The following is a 12,159-nucleotide window of genomic DNA, read 5'->3' on the forward strand; positions in this document are numbered from 1 at the left end:
TTCATGGGCTTCTTAATTAGGAACAAGATAAGAATCTTAATTACATTGCCCTAAATAAAGCTACGTTTATAACCATAGTTTTACTCTTGATTTCAAGCAGTGGATGTAACACATGTCTTTCTTAGAATCATTAAGAAGTCATCATTCTTATTCCACTACTAGTTCTGACATCTCTATGATAAATCTGTCGTGTCCCAAACACACCAAGCATCTGAATGTCTCAGGAAAGTCCTCCCTGTAGTGAATGAGCTGAAGCGGTCTCAGCTCTGCTGGTTAAATTAACTCAAGTAAAGGGCCATGTTGCTGATGGACTCATTTTAGCTCCCAAACCATTACTTAAAGCTATTGTGTATATTCTTAGACTACTCTGCAGCCTGCAATCTAAATGTATCCTTTTGTCTTCCAAGTGATTTTCCTCATTTGCAAGCAAGGGTTTTTTTAGTCCATTGAGGACTACTCATCAGCTATATGACAAAGCAAACACAAAAGTTTTGAAAATTAAAGGGTGAATGCACATCAGCTTTTACCTGAAAAAAATATTAGATTTAATATTATGAAAATTGTATTAGAAATAAGATATACAGTGAGCACTGAGTCAACTTTAAAAAAGGTTACTCATATACCAAGTAAAATAACATTGATTAAGATTAAATATTTGAACAGTGACTAAAACTGAATCCAGTGAATTGCCAGGAAAGGTTATGTAGATTACTGTGTGATGAGTACTCTTATTAGAACTGATTAGTGGAAGATGGTACTCAAGAAGCAAAATTTAACATAAATCCAAAAATAAGCCATTAAGAAATGTAAAGAAATATTCTCAACAGAAGGAATAAGTTAATTTTAAAAAATTTAAATATGCATGATTATTTTTGCTTTTCCAGGAGTTATGGGGTAGAGTAGATCAAAACAGCCCAAAAAATTTGCAGACAAAAGCTCACTTGTACTTTTTAGAGTAGCTGCTAGGCTGTGAACAAAAGTGACAGTGGATCAGCAAATCTTAATAATTTTCCTGACTACTCCAACTATGTGAAGCAGAGTGTTGGTTCCCTCTTTAGCTTCATTTAGCAGGATACTGTAAAACCTGCTACGGATCAGGTGGAAAGTACTTGTGCTGAAGTAAGCATGGAGTATCCTTCAACATACTATAAATTCTAAGTCCATGCTCTTTGAAAATTAAAAGTACCTATTTCTTTGAGCATATTTACTGGAAGCTGTTTCCAAGTAGAAATGCCAGAATTACTTCATAAATTGAGACCGTAATGCTTGGGAGCCAGATTTTGCTATGATTTATAAAAATGCAATCTTGTTGAAATTTCCTTCTGTGCAGAAGGTCAGTAAAAGGCCTTTTCACCATTACAGTGCTGGCACTCAGTGCAAGGTGGAATTTTACTTAAAAAATTAAATGAGCTCCTACTAAGCAGAAAGTCTGGATGAAACCAAGTAACACATTCAGCAAGAAAGTAAACTGGTGACTAGGCAATCCCCGAAATACTTGCTTTCTTAAAAGCCAAATCGTGTGGCCTAAGTTGATCAGGATATTGTGCAAACTGAAGAGAACTGCCCACACGAGAATGCATTCAGTTATGAAATCTATGAAAGTTTTTCTATATTGTTCCGCAACTCTCTCATGAATAAAAAAATCCAACACTTCCTTTTTACCTGTCTTTATCTTTGTGTTAAGGAGTGTATCCTGATGAGATTTTTCTAACTGAAAGGGACCATCAAGAAAAAGTCCTAGTGATAACAGGAATTATCAATACATGAATATGTGCCTGTTGTTTCTATGTATCTGTCCTGTTCTATGACCTGAACTAATTGTTTTAGCTGCTAAATATATATTATATGAAAATGCAAAAGCTACATTTACTGCAGTTAATGACCTTTTACATTTTAAGATAGGCATTCAAATTTACATGTTCATTCGCGGTGATTGACTTTTATATGGAGAAAAGACACCAATCAGTCAATCAGTTTCAACTAATCAGTGCCTTAATGGATGCATTTGCAAAAGGATTATCTCAGCGAAAATCATCTTCCTGCACTTTAACTCTCTGATAGTTATCAAGGATTTCCTTAAACAAAACTTCTCTCATTATAACATCATGTAAATGCTGAAAAAAAAAAAAGCTTGCACTTGGAAAAAAAAAAAGATTGCTAACAATACTTTGTTAAAGAACAACCATTATGTGTGTATACATTAAAGATTTAAAGCATCAGAGCCTGCTATGTGTCCCAATTTCAAAGACCATTCAGTGTGGTAATTTTGGCAGGCTTTTGCCTCACCACCCTGACCCAGCCCAAAGGCCTAAGTTCAGGGTCAGTGAAATGGCCAGACTCCCTACAGTTCAGTGACCCAAAACCCCAAATAGCACAGCCTAAGTCAAACAGACCAGGGATTAATTGAATATATGCCTGTCTTGGATTCTAGAGATTATAAAGGTGACTTAAATCTGCATTTGTGACATCCTCTCTTCATTTTTTAACAGATTATTAGCTTTCTGGGCTGGAGGATATGACCTTCTGACAATGGGTTAATCAATGGGAAAAAAAAGAAAATATTTCCTTTTGGAACTCTCAAATCATTGAACCCAAGCTTTTAAGAAAAGATCCAGGGTTTAAGCATGTCAAATACATATTATTTACTACGGTCTCTTAGCTGCATGTTCATCTGAAATATATATCTCAAGAAAATTATATATATATATTTATCAGGTACAGAAATGTATGCTCCATTTGTGGACTGCAAGAATTCAAGATTGAAGTTTCACAAACAGTACCTTAAAAAGAACAAATTAAGATTATTCTTTTCAGAATAATGACATCAAAATCATGGTGTGAGGTCAAGGGTACCTAACTTCATTTGCTACTTAGCTTTGGAATAAAGATGATAATCATTTGACTTTGCTAAATATAAAAATAATAAATGCTTTGCATCTGTACAGCACCTCTTACTGAAGGATCTCACAGCATTCAGTGTTAATTTCCTGTCATCTTGAAACCAGAAGACTTCAAACCGTATTCAAAAATTTTGGGTGTTGCTACTATATATTCATTTTTGCTCTTTCATCTTATTCTGTTCGCCTGCATATTTTCACAAGATAAGGAAAACAATTTCTTTTTTTTTTTGGTTGTTATATATTATCATGTTATGAGAAGCATTTTTAATACAGATTTTCTTACATGGATGGATGTTTATCACAAGATTCTAAAAGAGTACTTAAAATTAAGGAGGCTGGACATATTTTGCCTGCCTTATGTCCTCATCTAGGAACCAAAACAGTATAAACCATCTTTTCCATTTCCTTCAGTAATTCTGTGTCTAGTTATGATGACCTAAAATTGCCATATTGGTTTTCAAATCCTTTTGTGAAATATATTCATCCATTAGGCTATGTATCTGCTCAGAATTCTAGAAACCAAATGTATTTTCTCACTCAGAGGAGATCTTCATAGGTTCATAAATGAAAAATTTGTTTTGGAAAGGGGGTATGTCTGCGTGTGTATTAGTAATATTGAATGGTAAAATCAGTCTTTTTCCCAGAAATTGCTCATAACGCTGTTTCCATAAAAGAAGTCAGCTAGGAAAGCTGTACAGTCTACCTCATGCTTCTCTTTTCCCTAGCCCAGAGGCTGAGGGAATAAAAAGTCTCAGCAGAAAGCCAGGAAAATGCAGTAGAATATCATTGTCAATCAACTTATATAGAACAATAAAATGTCAGCTACGCTACAGGGTATTTTTAAAAATTCTGTCCAAAACTGATGTGGAGGTGATTTAGCTGTATAATGTAGAGAAAGAAGTAATTTAAGAGATCTTTGAATATTCAAATCTTTTCCAAATAGTACCAACTCAGCTGTAAGCCAGCAGCAAAAGAAACAGTAAAGATTATAGCAATATGCCTGAATCTGATCCATTTGTTATACAGAATATACCCACTACAGAAAAAAAAAAAGAATTACTTGCTTGGTGTTATTGGTAATAAACTCATTTCTGATTTATCAGATACAAAGTATTCAAACACATGGTAAAGTTAGTAACATCTCAGTTTCTCACTGTCCCAGTGTACTCTGAGAGCTCTGAAAGACATTTGTAAGACTGCAAACTTTGAGACAGCCATACTTTCAAATTTTTTAATAAATCAGGACAAGGAACATATTAGTGATTCCAGTTTTATAAGATAACTTGAATAAAAGGAAAGAAAAGATACTGACAGGGATTTCTTCATGAACCCACTAAGATTCAGAATATACAAGGAAAAACATTTGAAGCAAGTGATCACTTTTTCAAATACACAAGAGTCAAAATAATAATAAAATTCTTTTTCCTGAACATTTATGAATAAATAGGGAAGCTGCAGCCACAGAGTTTGTCACTTGTGCAGCTGTGTCATTTTATAGTAAGCCATCTCTTGAGACAACGAGTTCATATAGGAGTAGAACTTTGTAAGAAGTTCTCCTGAAAACAGCTATCCTTAACAAGCTTCTCCCGAATCCTGCCTTGTGTCATGACTCCAACACCCAGCCAGGGTGTATTTGCTTTCCAGAACACAATTGCCTCGTCTCTTAAGAGATAGTAAGACAGGGCCAAGGGGCCTGTTCAGCACTGTAGTGGAACAACGACTTAGTTTTATTGGAGAGCATGACAGGACAAAAAATGTCGTGGTGATTCAAGAAGTGCTGATAATTATTAGTAATTTCAAATGTTAAGAACTCTTCAGTAACGGGCTCTATCCAGTATCAGGCTGAACTCTTTTCTTCCATTTAGCCAAAAGTTTTCAACCCATGCTTTGTTGAATCTGAGTTCAAGTTCAACCATCATATGACAGTTTCATCAACTGTTATCTTTGCTAATAAGCCATCTGGCAGGGTGTCATCTTCTACTGAAAACAGGTGTTTGATCCAATTCTCATTTGTTATACTGTCAAGAAAGCATTCACTGAAGTTGGTGACTAAATTCAGGCAATGTTCTTGTACGTCAGCAGAAAGTCAGGATGAATTTCGAATTAACATTAAAACATTTCCATGGTTAAAACATTTCCCAATTTCTCTCATGTTTTCTTTGAACTCATCTCATTGTATCTTAAGATGCAATTTCTTTATCTTGTCCTTGTTCTATATTCTGATTTTTATCTAATTATTATGTAATATTTTACATAATATTGTATGCATATTTTAATCTCTATATATTGCATTCTATTCATTGCGATGCAAGAACAAAAAGTTAAATGGATGAGTTCAAGAACCTTAGATTGTTGAAAAAGGACTTACCTCAATCAAAATTAAAATTCCCCCCACAAGAAAAGTTGTTCCTTACAATAGAATTCAGAGTTGCGAGCCAATACCTGCCTAAGTTACAGCCTTCCTGGGTTTAGAAAAGAGGGTTTGGACAGTCATTTCCCACTTTATTATGAAATATGAAAAACAAACAGAGCTTTAGCTCTAAAGAAATTAAGCTCTTTAACAAGGAAACAACAAACACCAGTGGCTGACCCACATTTTGACAGCTACTGCTTTGTGGCAAATACTGAACACACACTGAATATGAAAATAGGTGACTTCAGTTTTTACCAGAACACTACAGTTATTGCCATGATCATGCTCAACAAGAGCACATGCCAACATTATTCCATTGTGAATCCTAATTATAAAAAAATTGCCATGTCACAAAACAAGATTTTTTTTCTTAACTTTTATTTTGTTCTTTGGCATACATATACAACCTGACCAAAATTAATAGTACTTTTGTTTGACGACTGTGAAACAAACCTCTGTACTTGTAAATGTCCTATGGGCCCTTTCCTACTCGAAAAAAGCCCAGTCGGGAATCCTTCTTGACTGTAGGTAAAAAAAAATTGTATCAAACTAACTTGCACCTTTTTCCCTATGACTTGACATCACACTGTGTTGTGCCACTGTAAAGATATAAGTATCAAAAACTGTTGAAGGTTTCTCAGTGTGAGCAGTCCTTGAAATCATGATATGACTCTTCTAAGCCCTTCATATAGGAAGTTGGTATTACTTTCAATTCATTTAGCTTTCTATTAAAAAAAAATCAAGAGGCTTATCTTTTCAAGAGCTGTACTTTGTATCAAGGTCATTTTCAAGTAGGGAAGATTTTCACTGTATGATTGAATAACAGGTTATAGAAATAATGTCGTAAGGCACTGGTCCATTATACCACTGAAATAAAACCCAAATGATAAGTAGCAGGGACTCATACTTTCTAAGAATCTTATGCTCCATAGCATTCCCAGGACAATGTCCAATAGCTGTGCTTGAATTCTTTTCTGTTCTCCCCACCACCACCCGCAAGTCATTATTCGGTTCAAACCTATTTTATTAACTGAATTTTGCCCTGTTTCTTTGTGGGGTTTTTTCTACAGCTACCCAAATTTCCTTAGTTCATAAAGAGTAAACAAGATGAACTAGAATTGTTTTATTGTCAGTATCTATTTGGGGACAATTCATAGATTATAACCTTAAAATCTGTGGTTGGATCCTTAGGATGAAAAGGCAAGGAAATTAAGACTTTACTGGAAAAAAATAGCACAGCATTTCTAAGTCACTGAAAATTCAGTATCAAATTATTTGGAGTGTTTATCAATCAGTTACTGGAAAAGGGTAACTGAGGAAAATAAAATCCTCCCAAAAAGCAATTTCTATAACATTGGGGGTGGATTTCAGTTTAAGTGACATAAAATAAAAGCAAAAAGCATCAAGAAGCTGTAATGGATCAGACTGAAAGTCTGTGTAAACCCCCAGTCTGTGTTCTCACCAACAGTGACCAACCGTCTTAGGGACTGAGTTAAGAACAAGGAAAACCTCTAGAGGATCTCCTGCCTTCCCTCTCGCTGAGGCTTCAGGACTTCCTGAGGTGGGACCCTTGAATTTATTAAGTTACATAATGCCAGTACAATATCCTCATACTATCTAATTATTATGAGCCAGATCAAGGATAAGGACTTAAATAGAAAAATATGCATGATAATTGGGAATTATTTAAGAAATGATAACAAAACAGCCAAAACACTAACAACCTATGACTGAAAAAAAAGAAGACAGCACTGATTAAAAAGCAATTTGGCTTAAAAATAAAGATACATAAGAATAAGAAAAATGTCTGTAACAAATACTAGAAGCTGCAAGAAATATACGTGAGAGTTTTAAGAACTGTAAAAAAAATGAGAAGGGAAACAAAATGACATGAACCCCAACGGTCAGGCAGGTGGAACAGCATTTAAAAGAGCTGTCTTTCTGAATAGAAGAAAGAAAAGGATCTTAACAATATTATTGGAATATGCTTGCGCAGATACAACAAAAGCAATTGGAAGCCTTCACTAAGTATTTCTGTTCTGTATATAGATAAATAATCGGATGATGTAATTATACCATAGGATGATGATGAAACATTCTCCATTACAATTGTAGTCAGGTAATTTTTATAAATAATAGCCACTAAAAACAACTGAGTAAATCTGCATATTTGGATAGCTTGTATGGGAGTTGTAAAACAGCTGGAAAGGACATTTCGGGCCTCTAAGAACCCTTGAAATATTTGCATTCTGGGAATATGTTAGACCAGTACTTTTAAAGGGTGATGGCATGGGGAATTATAGGCCTGTCCATCTAACATGGAACTTAGTCAAATACGGGACTGATAAGAACATTGTGGAATATAGTTTATATGGAATTGAATGCGTGTAAGTCAATGCCAGTTTTTGAAAAATAGATCTCCCCAGATCTGTCCACAGATACTTGTTCAAGAAGGTTTGTTTTGGCTGATGAAGAAAAAAGTGCTCATCTGAAGGCATTTATTTATTACTGCAGGATATTTTGTTTAGGAAACCTGAATGAATCAAAATTAATACACATATATTTAATGACTAATTGACTGGTCTCAAAAGTGAAGTGTAAATGGGAAATATTAAGTGAGTTTCTGGTTTGGTCCCATGGGAACTGCATTTTGGCCATGTGCTGTATAACAGTTTTATTGATTACCAAAAACCCAAAAGAAAATCACTGGTACCGCTGGCAGATAAGAAAGACTAAGGCAGTGGTAACTCACAAAGGGGACAGCTCATTGGTACTGAGCAAGCTGATTTCTTGGTAAATTGGCTACAAGCAACTGTATGAAGTTATACATCAAAAAATAAAGAGCAGGTGTTGATCCTAGAGTGGAGGAATCTATGTGAGAACATAGAGTGGAAAGCAGAGCTGCTGGGAGCCTGCGAGATAACCAGCTAAAGGTGAACCCCGTTGCAACACCAAGGCCAGTGCACAAATTCAGTCCATCAGTGTGAAAACAACAGAATGAGGACTGTGAGGATGTTACAGGCAGGCTGAATCACATCAGTACCTGGCACTGGTGTGACCATTTCTGGAACAGTGTGTCCTGTTCGATGCCTTTGCTGGAGATGCCTGTTGATAAATTGGAAAGAGTTCAGGGAAGGGTCACAAGAATGATTATACCATAATTGGAAAATAAAAGCTACAGCTATTTTATAGTTTATCAAAACAAAGGTTACGGAGTACTTGATCATACCATTTTAAAAAATTTTTTGTTTTTTTCTGAGCAGATTGAAATATACATCCTCAAACTTTTAAGTGGCACAACCTTCTTTCTTCCTTCCCAGGTTTTATTCATCTTGGTGTCCACAAAAGTTACATAAAATGGCAGCTCTGGGACTCAGTGAAAATTAGATCCAGAGATCAGATTTTTCTAGGTAGAATTTTCACTACCTTTCAATTAGTGATTTAATTCACTTAAGTAACCTCTTTAGGTATCAGTAGAAAAGAAAAAAAGGTTTAGCAAAGTGGAAAAGAAAGGGGAGGGAAAACAGCAGGTTTGAAAAAAACGTTAACAGCACTGTAGCAAAAGAGTTCAGAAACAGGTTTCTCATTAAAATGAAAAGATCGTTTTAGCAATCTCGGATTCATTTATACCACACTAGGCACAATACAGGGCTGCAAATAAGTTCTGCATTTACATTAAAATGCATATTATTTCTGGATGAGAAGCATATAATTCAGCATATTCTATTAAAAAGGCTACACATAATTGTTTTACTTAGAGAATCTACAAATTCAAACTGTCCACGTCTTGCACCAGCCTGTATAAGCGCATCAATCCAAGGACATCAGTTCTGATTTAATAAAGACATCTAGCAGAACAGCAGCTTATGTGAAAAATGACAGCCACTAGTGCTTGAACCAGCACTAGACAAAAAACTAGACGACTCTTATAAAATACTGGGGATTCTGAAGTGATTTTTGAAAATATAGAACCTAATTAAGCTTTGACTGAAGGCTATGGGTGTTAGGTAACTGGTTTAACCAAGAAGAAGAGAAGGCCCAGAACAGCATATTCCAGCTGATCCCATACTAATTCCATCTTAGTTCAGCTTCATGTATTTACTGGAGGAACCAACGAGAATGAGAATGGCATCAGCCCAATGGGATAGGATCCATAAGAAATTTTCAAGATGAATTTCCAGAACTGTTATCACTTTGATAGCAAAATTTTGTTCTTTCTACTGTAGCTTCTTCCCCTCCAGAAGAGGTAGGAAGTGGTAGAAGTATAACCAAAGTGATCCTTCAGCCTCAGCTCAGTACCATGAAGAACTGCCCGTACCGTCAGGAATGGGCAGTGCTCTGGAGTTCAAATCCGTGTTCCCATTTCTGTGAACTTTTCTTGCACCCTGTGTTGTTTTCTAAGGCAGTAAGACCACTTGATTTCCATCCACACTCTTGATCAGGTACTGTTAAATGACAAACAGCTAACCTTCTAACAGCTGCCTTTACGTTACCTACATACCTGAAATTACAAATAACCCAGCTCTGTATTTAGTTAATATATTCTTAATCCTTTGCTGCTGATGTTCTTCAGAGCCTTTGAGAAGCATCCACCTGTGACCCTCTTTCAACATGGAGATTTTGCCAAAGGCAAACACATAACAAATTACTTCTAGAAGGAGGTACCATATTACTAGATCCAAAAATATCCTTTCCAGACACATTTCACACATTCAGTCTGACAGATTTCCTAAATGGCCATATTTTTTCTGAGGTGGTAATTTCTGCAACATAGAATTTGATTTTGTTCAACAAAAATCAGATTAGCTTGAAATCACTCTTTTTTTGAACAATAATTTAGATGTGCAGGATGATAATAGTTTTATGGCATAACAGTCAGAATTTTTATTTTCTGTTAGCATTATCTAACTGAGCAAAATGCCTGGGAGCCTACAGTAAAAAACAAACATCTCAGACAAGACTTTACACAAAAATTTTTCACATTCCTGAGGAAGATGCCTTGGAAAGTATGTGAAAAGAAATATTTTTCTCTATCAATCCAGGACGTTGGATGAGATACTAACTTACCCATAAACGTTGAATATATAAAATATATTCATATTGAATATACTTTAAATATATATATTCAAATATGAATATATATGCTGAAAGCCTACAAATGGAATTTGTCTGAGACGATAATACAGCTGAATTTTTTTGTATTAACTAAAAAAAAAAAATTAAAACCACAAATCCCAAAAACATAGCTCTGTCTTCCTAAATAGAATGGCATCTTCCATTAGCCTTCCTTAGAAAGATCTTATTTTAAGAAAATATCTATTTAATTTAATTCAGTCTTCCTCTTGTCAAGCTTCATTTACGGTCTTTTAAAAGCAATTACATCTCATATCTTTTGATTAGGACATTGGAGCCTACTCTATTTTTTACTCAATCAAAATTAAGATACTGTGCTTTTCAATGAATTTACATTTGGATGTATTAAAACCTTAGCAAGAGAAAGTAGGGTTAAAGCCACATCCAGAGTTCATGGGAGGATGAGACAGACTGCAGATGAATGCTGATCAAACTCTCCAGCAAAGACTAAGGTCTTCCTTCAACATATGAGAAGTGCCAAATCAGTGACTTTACTTCCAGTAAAGTTCCAGTTAAGAACTTCCAGTCCAGTTTGTCAGAATAAGATCATGGGACTGCCCCTGGGGCAGTGTTCAGCAGTTCGGGGAATGCACAAGGACTGGAAGCCTCTCCAGGAGAAAGGAAAGTGTCTACATAAAAAGCTGGAGGCAGGGCAGAGGAAGAAGAGGGCAGTTTAACTACAGAAGCAGCAAAACAAGGAACATGGCTGCAGCTGAGAGGGAGAAACTTGTCAAACTGATATGGATCCACAAATCACACACGAGGGGGAGAAGCTTCTTAAAAGACTCCTGAGGAGACCTATCCTATGTCTGAAAAATACTAAGATACGGAAAGCAGCTGCTCACTGTTGTTCATAAGCTTGCACTTATGTAACCTATTTCTGTTAGGGTGTGCATCAGTGAAACTACATGGATGTTGTGTTAGAAAAGATAATCAACAAAATTAAAATCTAATTGGAACACCAGACTTGATATAGGACAATTAAGCAACTGAAATATTCTACTCTGCCTTCCAGTATGCTACAGAATATCACAGAAGCTACCCCCTACTTAGCACTCCTCAGAGCACATCTAGAATAATGCATCCCGTTTGGGGCTCCCCAGTAAAAGAGAAATGTTGATAAACTGGAGTGAGTTGAGTGGACAGCCACAAAGATGGTCGGGGATGAGAGCACTTGCCCTTGAGGAGAGGTTGAGGGAACTGGGCTTGTTCAGCCTGTGGCAGGCTTGCAGGGGACGTAATAGCAGCTCTCCAGTGCTCGTGAGGAGGTTATCACGAAGATGGAGCCAGGCTCTTCACAACAGTACAGTGGTGGGCAAGAGACAAACTGAGACAAGGGAGGTGCTAACCGGATAGAAGAAAACCCTTCTTCACCACGAGGCCAGCCAAGCACAGGTTGCCCAGAGAGGCTATGCAGTCTCCATCCTTGGAGGTTTTGCAAGGCGAGACTAGATAAAGCCCTGAGCAACCTGGTCTGACCTCAAGAGCTGCCCTTGCTCTGAGCAGGAGTTTGGGCCAGAGATGTCTTCAGGTCTCTTCCTGTGACCTGACGATCACAGATGCTCATGAGTGATCATAGTTCACGGCCTTTTACTATGAAATGCCTCGCTCTTCAAAGCGCCAAAAAACGATGCCAAGGGCAGAGACCGCAGCATACCGGCAAGCTTCCCCCACCTCTGCGCTACACCCGTGCACAGCCCCCCCGCACTCGCT

The sequence above is a fragment of the Ciconia boyciana genome, chromosome 7 (genome assembly GCF_034638445.1).
Source record: "Ciconia boyciana chromosome 7, ASM3463844v1, whole genome shotgun sequence".
Taxonomy (NCBI): domain Eukaryota; kingdom Metazoa; phylum Chordata; class Aves; order Ciconiiformes; family Ciconiidae; genus Ciconia; species Ciconia boyciana.